General features: G+C 28.1%; 1 long non-coding RNA gene across 2 annotated transcripts in view; it reads left to right on the forward strand.

Moving 5' to 3' along the window:
• The first annotated feature begins 1536 nt into the window (after nucleotides 1-1536).
• The window catches only part of LOC147806736 (uncharacterized), a 29141-nt gene continuing 13197 nt past the window's right edge, over nucleotides 1537-17480 (forward strand). Inside the window, exons 1-3 of one of the 2 annotated variants that reach the window (XR_015435093.1) lie at nucleotides 1537-1863; nucleotides 8160-8282; nucleotides 12128-12174. This is a non-coding gene — a long non-coding RNA (uncharacterized LOC147806736). Of the gene's footprint in view, nucleotides 1864-8159; nucleotides 8283-10299; nucleotides 11181-12127; nucleotides 12175-17480 lie in introns of those variants that run through there. The other variant, XR_015435094.1, reaches the window with a different exon arrangement.

Genomic DNA, 17480 nt, shown 5'->3' on the forward strand with positions numbered 1-17480 from the left:
TGATTCGTGGTGGTCTGTATTTCGTATTATCAAAGTGTTTGTTTTCCTTTTCGCATTGTTTTTTCCGTTTCTTCTTTTTTTTTTTTTTTTTATAACTTTATGATTAATTTTCGCTATTTCATTCTGCTTCTTTTTCGTTTTTTCATTATGTTCCTTTTATTATCGGTGTGTTGTTTTTTGTCTTTTATTATTCTTTTATGTTTCTTATGAATGTTTCATTTTTCACCTTTTCATAGTGTTTTGTTTTCCATTCAATTATTGTATTTTGTTTTCTTTATGTTTGTTTCCCTTTTTTCCTTCTATTATTCCGTTTGTTGGCGGTACTTTGCTTTCCGTAATTTTATTATGTTTCAGTCAATTCTTGGAACACTTAATTTCTCTTATTTTTTATTGTATTCTTCTTCCGTTTGCTTGCAGTGTTTTGTTTTTCGCGGTTTCACTGTGTTTCTTTTCCGTTGTTTTATTAAGTTTAATTTCCATTGTTCAGTATGCTTGTTTTCCGTTTTTTCATTATGTTTGTTCTCCGTTTTTTCATTGTTTGTTTTCCCTTTCTTCTTTATGTTCTGTTATATTCCTTTGTTTTATTTATGTTCATGGTGTTTTGTTTTCAGTTTTTCATTACGTATGTTTTCTGTTTGTTTCAGAAATTTTTTTTTTTTTTCCTCTCGTTTGTTTTGGGTGCTTTGTTTTTAGTCTCTTCCCTATTTGCAACATTTTCATTACGTTTCGTTTCATATGTTCATTAAGCATAGTTTATGTATATATATTCATGTATTTTTCCCCTTTTGTTCACAGTGTTTTCTTCCTTTATTTTCCATTATGTTTTATCTCGTTTTATCTTTGTATCTTTCTTCATTTTGTTTTCCGTTTGTATATGGTGTTTTCTTTTTCCCTTTTTCACTGAGTTTATTTTGTTTTCGATTTTTTTATTATTTTGTTTCTTCACTTGTTCTTGGAGGTGCTTTTTTTCATGGTTTCATTGATCTTGTCTTTTTTTTTTTTTTTGTATTAAGTGTTTTGTATATTGCCTTTTCATTGTGTTTGTTTTCTCGTTATTCATGGTGCTTTATTTTCGTCCGTTCAAGATGCTTTGTTTTCTATTTTTTCGTTATGTTAGTTTTCGGTTTGTTTATGATGCCTTGTTTTATCTTTTCATGGTATTTGTTTTCCGTTTCTCTATTGTTTTACCTTAATATGCTCAGGGTGCTTTGTTTTTCCTCTTTTTACCTTTTTTATCCGTACGTTCTGGGTGCTTTTTGTTTCCTAGTGATTGTCTTAAAATTATATTAGTTTTATTTTTCGCTTTTTGCTTTTGTTTATTTTCCGTTTTTTCATTGTTTGTTTTTAATTTTTTTTTTAAGGTTTTCCGTTTTTTTATCTATTTGCTCAATCTGCTTTGCTTTTCGTCTTCTCATTTGCCTTTGACCCCTTACTTTTTTCTTTTTTTCATTTGATCGTGTCGTCTTTTTCTTTTCTTTTTTGTCTTTTCATTTTTTTCCCATTGTTGTTGGTGGTTTTTTAATATTTTCATTGAGCTTGTCTTGCAATGTTTAATTTATTGTCCCCGTTTTTACTATGGTGTTTTTCTTTTCATTTTCTTCCTATCATTTGTTTTTGTGCATCCTTCTTACACTTTATTTTAATTTTAAACCATTTAATTATTCCAAGTCTGCTTTCGATCTCTTGCCAAATTAATGATATTTAACAAGCTATGTTATTTTTTTAATGTAACATGTTTTAGATTTTTAGGATTACTTTGCATAGTAGTACTACGATAGATTAGGACCCGTTTGGATGAATTGAATGCAGAGTTGCCGGACTTATATGGATGCGAACAATTCCGGAGAATTGAAGACCTCTGCTGTAAGTAAAGCATATTTGTTTCTTTTATTTATATATATATATATATATATATATATATATATATATATATATATATATATATATATATATACTAATTTAGATCGTAATAGCTTTTGCAAGTAATATGGCCGATTAAACGTACGGTTTGTACAAAGCATTATGCTACAACACACCCAGTAAAAACAAAAATCTAAAAAAAAGGATGAATACTAACATACCTGGTGCAGACGAGATGAAGGATAATTAGAAATCACAAATACCTGTAAAGATTTACTAAGTAAACAGTCACTTTTTTTCGAGAAATGAAAAGTAACTTTATTCTGTTCTTTTTTTTTTCTTTTGTAATGCACTCAGAGTCAACATACTGTTTGTCTAAGATAGGTACTCTGACAGCCACTGAGTCTGCGGCAGTCTGGTGCTATGGAAACAAGAAGAGGGCATTTTAGGGAGGGTGGCTTCGATGAAGAGGTCTCCTTTTCTTCCGCCAAAACCAGTCCAAGAGGGAGCACGCATCCCTACATGAAATAATCATACCTCGTTACCATAGTCACCGCCACAGCTCCAGACGAATGTCTGGCAGAGTACCTATCGTAGACAAACAGTAGTTCACAGGTGGTGGCATATAGGTGTTCAATAAACAAGGATCAGGTTCAACCTCAGCATACTGACTTGATGGTGAAGCGGCAAGATCTATCACTGTAGGCTGCCAAATATATAATAGCGAAATCGCTTTATTATTTCGAACAAAACATAGCATAACAAAATTATGTTCTATTGGGGGAAAATAACCGCTACACTGCCCATCTGGATCATGGCTCTCGGGTGATGCTCAAAAAACTAAAGATATGCTGCTGTCAAAAGTGAATAGGTTGATTATGGCTCTCGGGTGATGCTCAAAAAACTAAAGACATGCTGCTGACAAAAGTGAATATCTATAGGTTGATTATGGCTCTCGGATGATGTTCAAAAAACTAAAGATATGCTGCTGACAAAAGTGAAATTCTATAGGTGGATCATGGCTCTCGGGTGATGCTCGATAAATAACGTGTAAAGATAATAACGCGTAAAACAGAGTAACTCATAAAACACATAGCAAAAGAGTGAGTTAAAGTAACCTATAAAGAAAAGTAGAGAATAAAATATCAAATAATATGTGTGTGTGCAAATTAAAGCAGAAAAAAATAAGGTATGCTAGAAGTAAACGTGTCAAAATATTATATAAAATATAAATTAAAACGTAACACATGAAAAAAATGAAAGAAACGTTACGTATAGCAAAGTAAATGCATAAATATAAGGCATAAGAAATAAAACTGGCAAATTTATACCAAAAAAAAAAAAAGTTGAGCCAGAAATATAACAACGAGTAAGTGTAACGCGTGCAAAAATTAAAGCGTAAAATTGATGCAAAAGTTAACGCACAAAGAAAAGTAGGGTATAAAGTAATATGTGGATATACTGAAGCTTAAAAAAAAGTAATGCTTAAAAATGATGCAAAGAAGTTATCGCCTAAATATAACTCGTAAAAATATACATTGAAATGCAATGCACAAAAAAAAAATATAGGAAAGTTTGACGGAAAGAATCATAACTAATGAACAAGAAAAGTAACACATAAAAAGGAATTTTAAAAAATAACAAAAGAAAACTAAAGCATAAATGGAACTAACCAATAAAATATAACGTTTAAAAATATCAAGAAAAAAAATAAGTAAAGCATAAAAAAATGTGTAAAATTGCCGCATAATAAAGGTAAAAGCGTATAAGTAGTGAAAAAAAAGAGACGAGAAAACTTAGCGCATAATATACAATAACGTGTAAAAAGAGCTCGTATGTCGCGCAAACATAACGCTTGAGAAAAGCAACACGTGACATAGAATATTTCGTGAAGTTAAAATGCCGAAAAGGAGAGTTATATGTGTAAAAAAACGCATAAGTAAAGTGAAGGTGTAAAAATAACGTAAACAAACAGTAAGGTGTAAAATATGAAATGTTTATTTTAAGCATAAAAGAAAGTAAAACGTAACGCATGAAAAAAGAATTAGGCTTGAATTAAAATATAATGCTTAAAAGTAAAAGTAACGGTTAAGAAAAGCAAAATTAGCCGATAAACGTAACGCGTTAAATATAGTAACGCATAAAACACAGAACGAAAAAAGGAAAAGTAATGCAAAAGAAAAATAATCAGGTTAAAATAACGCAAAGAAAAGTAGAGGATGTAATATAAAATAAAATATATATAAAATATATGTATAAATTGAAATATAAAGAAAAGCAACACGAAATTAAAAATAACACATGATAAAAGTAAACGTGTAAAAGTATTATAAAGGAATATATTATGCAAATCATAAAATAAGGCGTAAAGTATATGGGTCATTCTCACAAAAACAGTCATTTTCATGTCCCCAGTATATTTTATGTTTGTTTTACAGCTTACGAAAAAAAAAAATTCTGGGAAAGTGTCCTTCAGAATGCAAGCTAACAAAAGAATAAAAATAAAATTATCAATTTTTATTTTTTATTTATTTTAGGTAATTAAAATATACCAATATGTCATTTCCTCACTTGTCCCCACTGCTGATTTAAAAAAAGAAAAAAATTGTTTCTGAAATAATTTTTTTTTTTTTTTACAAATTCGTGTTTTTTATTTCAGAATACTGAAATATAGAATTCAGAAAATCAATTTTAAATTTAATTTCTGATAAAAATATTAACACAGCACTATTTTAAACTTTGTTCCCAGTGTTTCGCGTCATTCCCTCACAACAATGTTCTTATCACCTGCAATCTTCTTAGAATAAAAATATTTTAATAAAAACTTCAGAAGTTAACAACTGGCATCATAGAACAAAATTGCAGTATGTTTCCATCTTCAACTTAAAGAAGCTTTGCTGTGGAATAAATTTGAATGAATCAAACCAGGTAAAATTTTTTACATTTGTCATTCCCTCATGTCATTTTTTAGAGTAAAATAAAATACAATTTCATCGAGAAAGTCGATAATTACACGCTGCTTTCTTGTATGAATATAATTGTATGTGATTGACTTCAGAAATTAATTAGGCCTAACTGTTATTTTTAAATTTTATTGAATTCGTCATTCCCTCACTAGTGTATAAAGTGAGGGAATGACGCTGAAATGAGGGAATGATTCAAGATGAGTATATTATTAAATTTTTTTTTTTTGTTCAATCGTGCCAGCCAATTTTATTTCCCAAACCTGTAAAAACTATTAAATATATAAGACTAAATTATAATAAATATCAGATATACTTAGTATGTTATCATTTTCAAACTTTAGGTAGATGTAACTTAGATAAAAACATGTATTAAAATAAAATAGCATTCCCTCACTATTAGTGTCATTCCCTCACATTTTAAATAGTGAAAATAATTAATTTACTTATTAATTAATTTGAAAAATAAATTAAAAAATTAATAAATTAATTTATTAAATTAATTAATTTATTTATTAAATTATTTAATTAATTATTAATTATTATAAATAAATTAATTATAAATAAATTAATTATGAATTAATTATTTAAAAAATTAATTAATTTAAATATTAAGTATAATTTATAGGATATATACTTTCTTTATAATGCCATTACATATTTCTATTAATATAAAAAGTTTCAAAGCTTTTTATTCACTCTACTTTTTTGGGATTTTATGAACTGAAAAATGACAGTTTTCGTGAGAATGACCCATATAATAATGTGTAAACTATATAATAATACAAGTATATAATAAAATGCAAAATATATTTAAAAGAATTTGTGAAGAGAATGCAGTAAAATAAAATACAATTGAAAGTAAAGCATAATATAAAATAGAATATAAAATAAAAGTATTGAGTGAAATAAAAATAAAGTTAAGTGTGAAGCAAAAGTGGTATGTGAATCATAAATTAAATCATAAAATGAAAAATTAAGCTTAAAGTAAAAAGCGTGTAAACTAAAAACTAAATCTTCAAGTATAATCAATTATACAATAAATGAAAAGTGTAAGTTGAAATAACTGTAAAATTAATAGGTAAAGTATATTATAGTAGAAAGTATTTTTAGTGTAAATTAAAGTATAAAGTAAAGATGCAACAAAGCGTGAAGTAACGCATAAAATCTAAAGTAAAATATTAAATAAAAAAAAAGTAAATTGGAAGATAAAGTAATACACGAAGAATAAACTGCTGAGGTAAATGTGAAATAAAGCATAAAGCATAAAATGTAACGTAAAGTATTAAATAAAACTAATATTTAAAATGTAAAGTAAAGCGTAAATTATATAAAAAAAAGTAAAACATAAATTGAAGCGCAGTCTTAATTATAAAGTGAAGAGTAAAAAAGTAAATTGTATAGCATAAAAAAAACACAAAGTATAACTTAAAACCTAAAGTATCTAGTGAAAGTTTAAAAATTTTCCATAGAGTATAAAATAAAGATTAAAATATCTAGTAAAGTATAAAATAATATATAAGATAAAAGTTTAAATTAAAAAGAGTGTAATGTAAAGCGAAGAATGTAATAAATTAGAATGTTACATAAAAAGTGAAAAATAATATGCTCCGTAATATGAAAAATACAACAAAGTAAAGCGTAAAAAATAATGTAGAGTATAAAGTATGAAAAGTTGAGTAAAGAATTAAACTTGAACATATAAAAAGTGAAATATAAAAGCGTTGAGAGTAAAATATGCAGAAATGAGTAAAATAAATTATTAAGTAAGGCGTAAAATATAATTTAAAGTATAAAAAAGAAAAGTAAAAGTGTTTCAAGAAAAGAAAAATGAGTGTAATGGGGGTAAAATAAGATAAAATGTGTAATAACTAAAGCGTAAAAAAATCATGAAGTATAAAGTAAAAGAAGTATAAACTAATGAGTAAAGTTAAGACTGAAGTAAAGTATAAATTAGTTAAAAGTACGTAAAAAACATAAATTAAATATACTATTAAGTGAAGTAGGCGAAAACGTAAAATAAAATATAGCTTATAATGTTTAGTGGATAGAAAAGTTTTAAAAAAAGCGTGTAAAACAAAGGGTAAAATAAAAGGTTTGCAATGTTAAGCGTAAAGCAAATTTAAAGCGTAATATACATTGAAAAGTAAGGTAAAGTAAAAAATAAACTATAGTTAAAAGTGAAGTTAAATAAAAAAAATAGGTTGTAAAAAGATATATATTAATATATATAGCTTGCATTTATATATATAGCTATTAATATATATATAACCCTGCAGTATGAACTAAATTAAGGCCTAAAGAGTAACGAAAAGTACAAAACATAATTCATTAACTAAAACATAAAAATAGTAAAGTGTGAAATATAAATTACAGTAAAAACAATGTTAATTAAAGCAGAAAGAAAAATAACATTTAAAATATAACAATTACAGGTAAAATTAACACATAAAAAAAGTAAAATTGTATATAGTAAAGTTAAAAAGTAAGTTAAGTAAAGCGCAAAAGTAACGTACGAAGGAAAATTCACAGCAAGAAAAAATTTACAAAAAAGAAAATGAGTTGAAAAAAAAGTTTGGAGTAAGTAATGAAGTAGACAAACGTGAGAAATTAAAATAAAAGTAAAAGCATAAAATTAAGGGATAACCAAAAGTATCACATAATTTGCGCAATTGAACGCATAAAGAAAAGTATCGCATTAATTATAAGGCAGTTAATAAGTAAAAGTAACAGCACATTAGGAACGATAGAAACAAATGCGTAAAAAAAACTCTTATAGCAAAGTAAAATGTATACAGAAAGCGTGTAAATTAATGCGCAAAAAAGTAACGCATATGAAAATACGCGTGTAAAATATAAAGTTAAGGAAAGTATAAAGTATTCAGGGAAGTAGATCAAAAGTAAAAGTAACGCATAAAAACAAAACATAGTGAATAGTAACTCGTGAAACTATACAGATAGTTAACTATAAAACTATAGTTCGCTTGTAAAACTACTTATAAAATAATACTTATAACACGTAAATTACTAAAATATATTACACGTAAATAAAACGCGAGAAAAAAAAATTATTAATAAAATATAAGATCTTAAAATATAAGAGCGCTTAAAATATAAGATCTTTTTAATGATTTTTTTGTCCATTGAGCTTGTTTTACAGTGTTTAATTAAGTTTAACTGTTTATACTATAGTGTTTTCATTTTCTTCCTATCGTTTGTTTTTGCATGCTTCTTACATTTTTTTATTATTTTAAAACATTTAATTTTTCTAAGTTTGCTTTCTATCTCTTAAGAAATGAATCATATTTAACAATCTATGCTCTTTTTTGTTTTTAGCTTTATTTTACACAGTACTAGGATAGATAAGGGCCCGTTTGGATGATTCAATTGAATGTAGAACTGCCGGATTTATTTGGATGCCGTTCTATGAAACAATTTCGGAGATTTGAAGATTTTGCTGTAAGTAAAGTATATTTTATTTCTGCCCGCTTTTTGATAACTGCAGATATATATACAATTAATTTTTAACAAAAAGTGTTCAAAAGTTAGCCCTTCAAAAGAAGAAAAAATTTTCTAAAGTAGAAAAAAATCTTGATCGTTTTCAAAGATAAATGGGGTAAACCAACCAGTGAAGGAACATTGCATAAATACTTTTTAAAAATAAGATTTTAAACATTTTAATTTAGATTGATTGTCAACAGTAGCTTACTACCTAACAATAGTAAGTCATCTAACAATGCATTAGGTAACCTGATCATATTGTCTTCTGTGGAAAAAGTTTTGAATTTGTTAGTATCTGTTCAACGCCTTGTGTCTTTGACAAAATTATAAGGTCAGTGTTTATATTTATCCGTTTAAAGTACAATTAATTACGTACAATAAGGCTTTTTTTGTCATTGTGAAAAAGAGAATTCAAAATATGGTTATTGAAGTTACGTTATATTTATTTCAAGCATCATAGCATAAGCAAATACTGAAATAAGGGGGAGTTTATTAACTGGATTACCAAACGATGAAAAACCAATTATTGAACAAATGTTCCTTTACTGAGATTTTTAATGAAAATAAAGATTAAGTTAATGAAAATAAAAGAAAATTTTTAGTTTTCTTCTACCTTGAGTCATATTATACATCAAAATTACGTTAAAAATACAAGAAACAACTTTTAACCAGTGAATGAACAGTATGTGTGAAATATGATTTTACATGGATAATTAGTAGTTCTGAGATATGGAGGACACCTAAAATTCAGTTAAATGTTAGATAAATAATTCCTATAACAATTTCATTTCGAAATGTTAATTTAATTGCTAAATTTATTTAAAGAATTATAATAATAAATTATTTATTTAATATCTTTATAACTGTAGTATGTGATTACATCACACGCTAGACACTTTTAAAAACTGTTTTTACTGATCGATAAATAACTAAATATAATAAAAGCTTGAATAGAAAATTTCTTTGCCGGCTTTTATGCCAATAATTATCTAAATTAATATCCTATTGCGGTTTTTAACGCCATGACGGAAACTGGTAGGAAGAATACATTTAAAGACAATCATCCAGGTGAAAAATGGGTGAAGTTTTTTTTTTAAGACGACATCCACATATAACTCAGTGCATTGTGAAGATAATTTCGAAAGGCAAAATTTCCCTTATAGAGAATTATATTCGAAAGACTGGTTTGAAGAACTTTAAATGAATCTTTAGGAGGGAAGTAGCCCTGGCATCCTTTTAGAAAGTGATTGCATTTACAATGCGAACGAAACGGGAGCTGAATACTGCCCTTAAACGGGAAAAATCTTTGGCCCAAAAAATTATAAGGATTTATAATCTATTGCTCTTAGGCAAGAAAAAGAAAGAAGTACCTCCATTGGTAGTTTTTCCTTACTGAAGAATTCGTTGAGGTAATACAGAATCGGTTCCTGCTATATATTTCATTGGAAAAAGCGATTCATGAAATGAAACAATGACCGCAGCAACATTTTACAAATATATTGCAAATGCTTCTACCCTTGGCTAATTGAAAATGCTATCAAATTCCCTATTTCACTCCTTCTGAATAGGTATAAATCTCATATCAATTTGAAACTGAGCAAGTTTTGTTCATCAAAACAAATTCTTTGGTTTAGCTTTCTACCTAATTCTTGGACATCTCTCGTTAGATCTTGAAAACAAAAGAATTGTGAAACAATATATCGAGAGAATTTTACATCCATTTTTAAATAAGCTTTTGAAGCATCAACTGATGAAATTAAAATGCTTTTATGAAATGTTGTATTTTTCCATTCGATGTAGAAAACGTTGACTTCAACAAAGGCATGCAAGACAGAAGCAAAGAGTTAATTAGCAAAACAGCTTATCAACAAAACACATACTTCGAGAGTAACGATGCACTATTTCTTCAGAAGCTTGGGAAGGAAATCTCTCTTGCTACGTTGCAAAATTTTAAAGGAGCATTGACAGAAGAGTTTGATCTCCTAAATATCCAATAGCCAGTGCTTTTCTCAATATGGAAGAATTTATTTCAAAAGGAACATTTGGTTAAGTCAAATTTTGGCACTGAAGCTGATACAACTAACATTGATAATGTAAGTATCTTGAAAAGTGATTTTGAGATAAGTCCTCTTGAGGCATTGTTAGTTGCAAAAGCAATTGGTTCCATAAGTAAATGGTAAGTACTGCTGTAGACCCACTAGATATAAGTCAATGAGAGATGGATTATACTCAAACTTCGAAACTCCTTTTTCTTATTTATTATCCAGTGAGGAATTCTAGAAATGGTACTGGAAAATAAAAAGAAATTTCGAAGATACATTTGCATTGGCCAATAATTTAGAAAAAAGAGTACGGTCAAATCAAAAGAAAAAGAAATAAATTACTTTTTTTCATTAACTTCAGAAAAAGAACGAAAATTTAAAGAGACTGAAAAAGCTGGAAAAAAAGTTAAAGCAGAAAGTATGACGAAGAGAAAAAAAATAATTATAAAATTTAAAAAAAAAATTCAAAATATATGGAGGGAAAGTGTAAACAATAAAGTTATCTGACTATAATAATAATAAAAACATCATCGGATTACACAATGATAAACATTTATGATTAAGAACGGACTATTGAACTGTGAGAAAAAAAAAAGGAAGCAATTTTCTTAAAATTCTGTATTCAACCATATTTTACTTTTCATTCCATGACTGAAAAAAAAGCAAAATTTTCCACGTTAACTGTGGTTATATGTTGTAATTCCAAGAAAAATCTTGTTTTTTGACATTGGTGTGGCCTATGGATTCCTAACGAGCATCAAGCATTCTCAAAATTAATAGTTCATTCACTGGATAATTTAGTGTTTATTCACTGGTAAGAACTGTTCCTTCACTTGGTTATCTTACTACTTATTATTTGAGCCACCAAAAGCTTAAAACAATATTATGTAAGTTTTACATAATTTGCATTTAATATCAAATATGTCGACACCGTCATTTAGCTAAAATTACAAATTTTGAAATTTTTATGATTTTTTTAAAGGCAAGCTAAGCTTAAGTGTTCCTTCACTGGTTAGTTTACCCTACTATATTCCAAAAAAGTTTACAAATATAGATGTGTTTTTTTTCGCTGTTTTTTTATGTTGAGAAAGTGAGCAATAAATTTTAGTTTAATATTTTTTTAAATAAAGTAGTTAGAACGTGGAACTTCTGATTTATTTTTCAAGGTAACGTGGTTCCGAAAAATACTGAACAGCTTAAAATATTAATTATGTGATCGTGCAATAAGCAAATCACATCCTCTGTTAAAGTAAGAAAGTAACGACGCAAACTTGCGTTAATTTTCACTTTTCCTGAAGTAATCTAATTTTAGAATTTCATTTTAATAAATAATGTAACTCTTCAAAAGAATAGTATTATAGATATTTCAATACATTTTATGAAATTTTGAGAAGAATATTGTTAAGAAATCTTTGCAGTTTTTCTGAAGTGCCTAAAATTCTTGAACTCTGATGCACATAAAAACAATTTTTGTCCAAATTGTTTCGCTCTCCGAAATTTTATTGATAGTTTGAAATTGTTTCAAGTGTAATTCTTCCAAATTACAATTTTTTTTTCTTCTTTTTCTTTAAAAGAGTGTAATTTTTACAAATTATTCAAGTGTAATTTTTACAAATTATTATTTTTTTTCCCTTAAAAAAACACTTGAAATTATTATGTGACTTCATCCCCGTTATGCCCTTAAGTAATATTCGAAAGGCCTGTATTATCGTATTTCAAATATATTAATGCAATTTTAATCAATATGTGTTTTTTTTTCAGCTTTCGAAATCTTTAGACAATCTAAGAGACATCATAGTTTTTTAAAGGTAAGTCATATAAACACTCAAAGGATTTAATAATCTTCGTGTTCACTATATGAATAGTAACTAATTAATATTAATCACTAACTATTCTTAAATCAAAATGCATTCAGAAATTAGCCGAAACATTATATTTGTCACAAACTCAAACAATAAACAATCGTTTTCGTTCAGATTATTATTACTCTAATTACGTTAAAACCTCTTTTTTGAAAGGTTTTTATTTCGGTCAAAGGTTCTTTTTTGAAAGATTTTTATTTCGGAGTTAAGCATAAAATAAAGCTAAAATTAAAATTTTATTTAGTATTGCAGTAAATATAATGCTAAGCAAAGCGAAAACTTAAAAAAATTATGTAGTGTAAAGCGCAAAATATATAAAGTAAAAAGTTAAATATTTAGTAAAGTAGGAAGTTTGTAAGCTAAATAAAAAACGTAAGATAAAAAGTAGAAATTATATTAGAGAATAAGAGTTGCTCAAACTTAAGTATCAGTTAAAGTAAAAGCGTAAAGCATAAGCATAAAGCATAAGCGTAAAGCATAAATATAAAGTGTTATGTAAAGAGTAAGATATTAAGTAAATTTAAAAATGAAGTAAAGTGAACTATAGCATCAAATCTAAAGCAAAGCTTGAAACACAAAGTAAAATTGTGTTTAAAAGTGTAAGAAGAAAAAAAACAATCTAAATATAGCTGAAAATTATCATTGAAATAAAAAATATATTATAACGGAAAGAAAAGCGCTTGATATGAAGACAAGTTTAAAGAAAAAATATAAAATATTGTGTGAACTAAAACGTTAATTATTGTATAAGGTAAAGTGAAACGTGAAGTATAAAGTGAAATATGAAGTAAAATATAAATTACGCAGTATATCACCAAACTTATTGTTAAGTATAAAGTAAAGGTTAATATATAAAGTCAAAAGCATTGTATAGTAAAAAGTAAAATATGAAATATAAAGCAAAATATTTTATAGAATAATTTAAAGCGTAACATATCAAGTAAAACGTAAAATAAGAAATTAGAGAAGTAAAAAAGAAATGTAAAGCATAAAATACGAAGTGAAAAGTGGTAAAACGCAAAATATAAAAAAGTATTAAGTAATGTCGAAAGTATAATCAAATGTAAAATGTAGTAAAAAAGAAAAGTGTGTAGTAAAAAAATATATAAATATATCAGTAAACTATAAAGTGAAATCGTCAAGTAAGCTGAGCATAAATTAATGTTTGAAGTAAAGTAGAATATTAAGTATAAACTAAAGGGTAAAATGTTAATTAAGCAAAAAGCACCTAAAATAAAACGTAGCGTAAGAAATGTAAACTAAGAAACTAAAGAATATAGTAAAATATGAAGTAAAAGCGTAAAAAAGGCGCAAAATATAAAGTAATATGCATATAAAGTTGAAGGTATAAAGTGAAACACATTAGAGAACAATTTTTAATGTGAAGTAAATTCGTGAACTAAGCTTTAAAGAAACGCGTAAAATATAAATTGTCAAGTAAAGAATTAAAGTAAAGGAAAATAAAGCAAAAAGTAAGTAGTTAAAGTAAAACTTATGATAATTTAATTGCAGCGTAAGATAAAATGTGAAACGTACAAAAATGTAAAGCAAAAAGTATAAAATTAAAATAAAGCGGAAAATGAAAAGTAAAGGGTAAAATATAAAAATACAAAGAGTATAATATAAAATAATGTGTAAAGTTATAGTAAAGCGTGAATATCCAGAGTAAAGTCAAATATGCATAAAATAAGATAAAAAGTGAGATAATTAATGCCTAAAAAAAATGTAAATTATGCAGTACAATAGCAGGTTAAGCTATTAGTGATGCGTATAAAAATTAATAAATTTAAGATTAAAGTAAAGTTTAAAATAAAGCCTAAATAAAATTTGTGTAAAATAGTACATTTTAATGTCATTTGAAGTGTGAACCATAAAGAAAACTAAAGCGCAAAATATAAAATAAAAATATAGCTTATGTTTAGTGGAAAGAAAAAGTAAATAGCATGTAAAGTAGAAAGAAAAGAAAAATGGAAAATAAAAAGCATGTAATTCAAAGCGTAAACAAAATTTAAAACGTAATATAAATCGAGTAATATAAGAATAACGTAGAGTAAGAAGTAAAGCATAAAGTAAAGTAAACTGTAGAATAAAGTGAAGCTCGGCAAATTAAAAGAAAATTATAGAGCATAAAAATAAAGTAGGAAGGGAAATATAATGTATAGTGTAAAACATAATCCATTAACAAAAGTATAAAAAATGTAAAGTGTGAAACAAAGTACCATAAAAAATGTGTTAATTAAAGCATAACAATAGTACGAAAAAGTAAGAAATAAAAAAAAATGTGTGAAAGTAAAGCTTTAGAAAAGTAACGCGTAAAGAAAAACAAAGTATTAAATATAAAATTAAGCAAAAAAAAAAGTGTAAATTAAAGCATTAAGAAAAGTAAGGCGTAATGTAGAAAGAGCATTACGAGTAAAAGTAAGTAGAAATAACGCGTAAAAAAGCAAATCTGTAGAAGAAAATTACAGATAAAAAAGTAAAAGATAAAAAAAAAAGTGAGTAAATTAAAGAATAATATAACTAATGCGAGAAAGTAAAAGTAACGAGTGAAGTATGGAGTAAAGAAAGTAGAGCAACGCATAATAAAGGTATGAGTAACGTATAACAAGAATTCCGTGTAGAAAAAAAAATAACTCGTAAAATACGATTATGTCTAATAAATGAAACGCATAAGGAAAAGTATTGCATAAAACATAACACCTAAAATAAATTTAACGGGTAAATGTTAGGCAAAAAAGTTTAAATGCTCAAAGGTAGCCCATATTAAAAAAAAATTTATGTAAATTAAAACAAATGAATCGAAAATAAAACGTCAATGCAACGTTTAAAATTGAAAGCTAATTGTTTAATGTGTAAAAGTATCTATTACCCATAAAAGTAAAAATCTCGCTTAAGAAAAGTAAATGCGATAAAGTAATGCATAAAAAAGATGAATTTAAAGCATAAGAATAAAAACACAGAAAAATAAAGCATAAAGAAAAGTAGAGAATAAAAATAGAAAGTAAGTTTAGTAAACTGTAAAAGTAAATTTGTAAAAACGCATAAAAAAAGCAATGCGTTAAAAAGTAAAGCAAAAAATGAAATAGATCAACGCGTCTAAGTACTGCACAACAAGAGAAATGTCTTGGAAATGTAAATTCTTAAAAGTAACGCTTTACGAAAAGTAAAGCCTAAAATATTATGTGTAATAATAATGGCTTTTAGAAAACGCGTAAAAATAACGCTGAATAGAAGTAAACACGTGTAAAACACCAAAGAGTAATGCATAAGAAGAGTAATGTAAAATTAACATTAAAACAAATGTAGTCCACAAAAGTAAATTATAAAGAAATATACTAATAAGAAAAACGAAAATAATGTTGAAACAAAAATTGAAGATGTATAAGTAATGCATAAAGAAAAATAAATTTTCACTATAAAGGTAAAATGTTTAAATGTATAAACTGCTGTTTGTAGAAAATGCAACACCATGAAGGAATCATCAGAATCAAATGAAATTCGCAGCAAATGTCAATTATAGGATATTATGCAAATTAATAAAGTTTCAGAGCCATCGCGCGTGCGTGGCGCGCGCAGCGCCCTCTGAATTGATGCTGAAAGCGTATAAATAAAGTGCTGTAGCGGGACGTTGAAAATAGTCTATGATTATTTGTTAGTGGCAAACGTTTAGTGAGACCTGAGTATGCCTCCACGACGGAAGAATAAGAAATTCAAGCAACTTACGGAGTTTGAACGAGGGAGGATAATCGGCCTTCGAGAAGGAGGATTTTCCTATCGCGCAATAGCAGCTCGTATGCAGCGGAACAGTTCCACAGTGATGCGAGTTTGGAAGCAGTGGACCGACGAGCACCGAACAACTCGAAAAACAGGCACTGGACGACAGAAGGTGACGTCAGAGCGCGATGATCGACACCTGCTCCGCATGGCGGTGAATGATCGCACAGCTTCCTCCAGGCAGCTGGCAGCACATTGGTCTACTGCTACAGGTGTACAATTGTCGGCTTCGTCAATTCGTCGTCGTCTGCTGCGCCGTGGATTGCGTGCAAGGGTGCCATTATACAGGATTCCCCTCACGGCGGATCATCGACGGCTGCGTCGGCAGTGGGCTCTTGAGCACAGAGACTGGCGAGCTGATTGGCACCAAGTTGTCTTTTCAGATGAATCACGCTTCAATTTGTGGACCCATGATGGCCGTGTTCGTGTTAGACGTTATGCCGGTCAACGCTGCCTTCCTGAGTGTATTATTGAACGACATAGTGGTCGAACACCCGGAGTTATGGTCTGGGGTGCGATTTCGTATCATGGACGATCCAATTTGATACGAATTGAGGGTAATCTCAATAGCAACAGATACGTCCGTGAAGTGCTACAGCCCGAAGTCGTTCCTTTCCTTCAAGGCATCCCTGGAGCTATCTTTCAGCAGGATAATGCACGCCCACATGTTGCGCGGACTGTTAGAGACTTCTGTTCTGCACAACGCATGCAACTTCTTCCTTGGCCTGTTTATTCGCCGGATATGTCGCCTAGTGAGCACGTGTGGGATATGGTTGGTCGGCGTCTCACTCGTGATCCGCGTCCTGCAGTTTCCAAAGACGAACTTTGGTTGCGCATACAAGCGATATGGAATTCTCTTCCTCAAGCAGATATTCAACATCTGTTTGACTCCATGCCACGTCGTATAGCAGCACTTATTGCAGCGCGTGGTGGCTGCACCAAATACTGATTTCGGACGCTTAATTTGTTTCTTTTGTTTTGAAAATTTCATCATTTATTTGTATCAGTACAAGTCGTTTCTTCATTAAATTTCATTTGATTCTGATGATTCTTTCATGGTGTTGCATTTTCTACAAACAGCAGTTTAAAATAAAGCATCGAAAGAGTTACACGCATACGTAAAATTGAGACATAAAAGAATACGAGTAGAAATTGCACTTGAAAAGTATCGCGTAATATATAATTAAGCTTAAACCGAACGCATAAAGAATCTTATACAATCTGAAGTTAAATGTAGACAAAGTAAAGCATAAAAGGAAGTTATTATTAAAAATGAAAGCCTTTGCATAAAAGTAATGCGAAAAACATACACAGAAAAATAATCCATAAATGAAAAATACGCTTTAAAAATATAAGGGAAGTTTGACGGAAAGAATTAAAACTTTTGCATAAGAAAAGTAATAACAAGAGAAAATTGAATTCTGAATGGTAACGTTTTAAGAAAAGTAGAGCATGAAGTATAATAAAGCGTTAAAGTA

This window comes from Parasteatoda tepidariorum, chromosome 7 (genome assembly GCF_982258835.1).
Source record: "Parasteatoda tepidariorum strain Cologne lab strain chromosome 7, Ptep-v5.0, whole genome shotgun sequence".
NCBI lineage: Eukaryota > Metazoa > Arthropoda > Arachnida > Araneae > Theridiidae > Parasteatoda > Parasteatoda tepidariorum.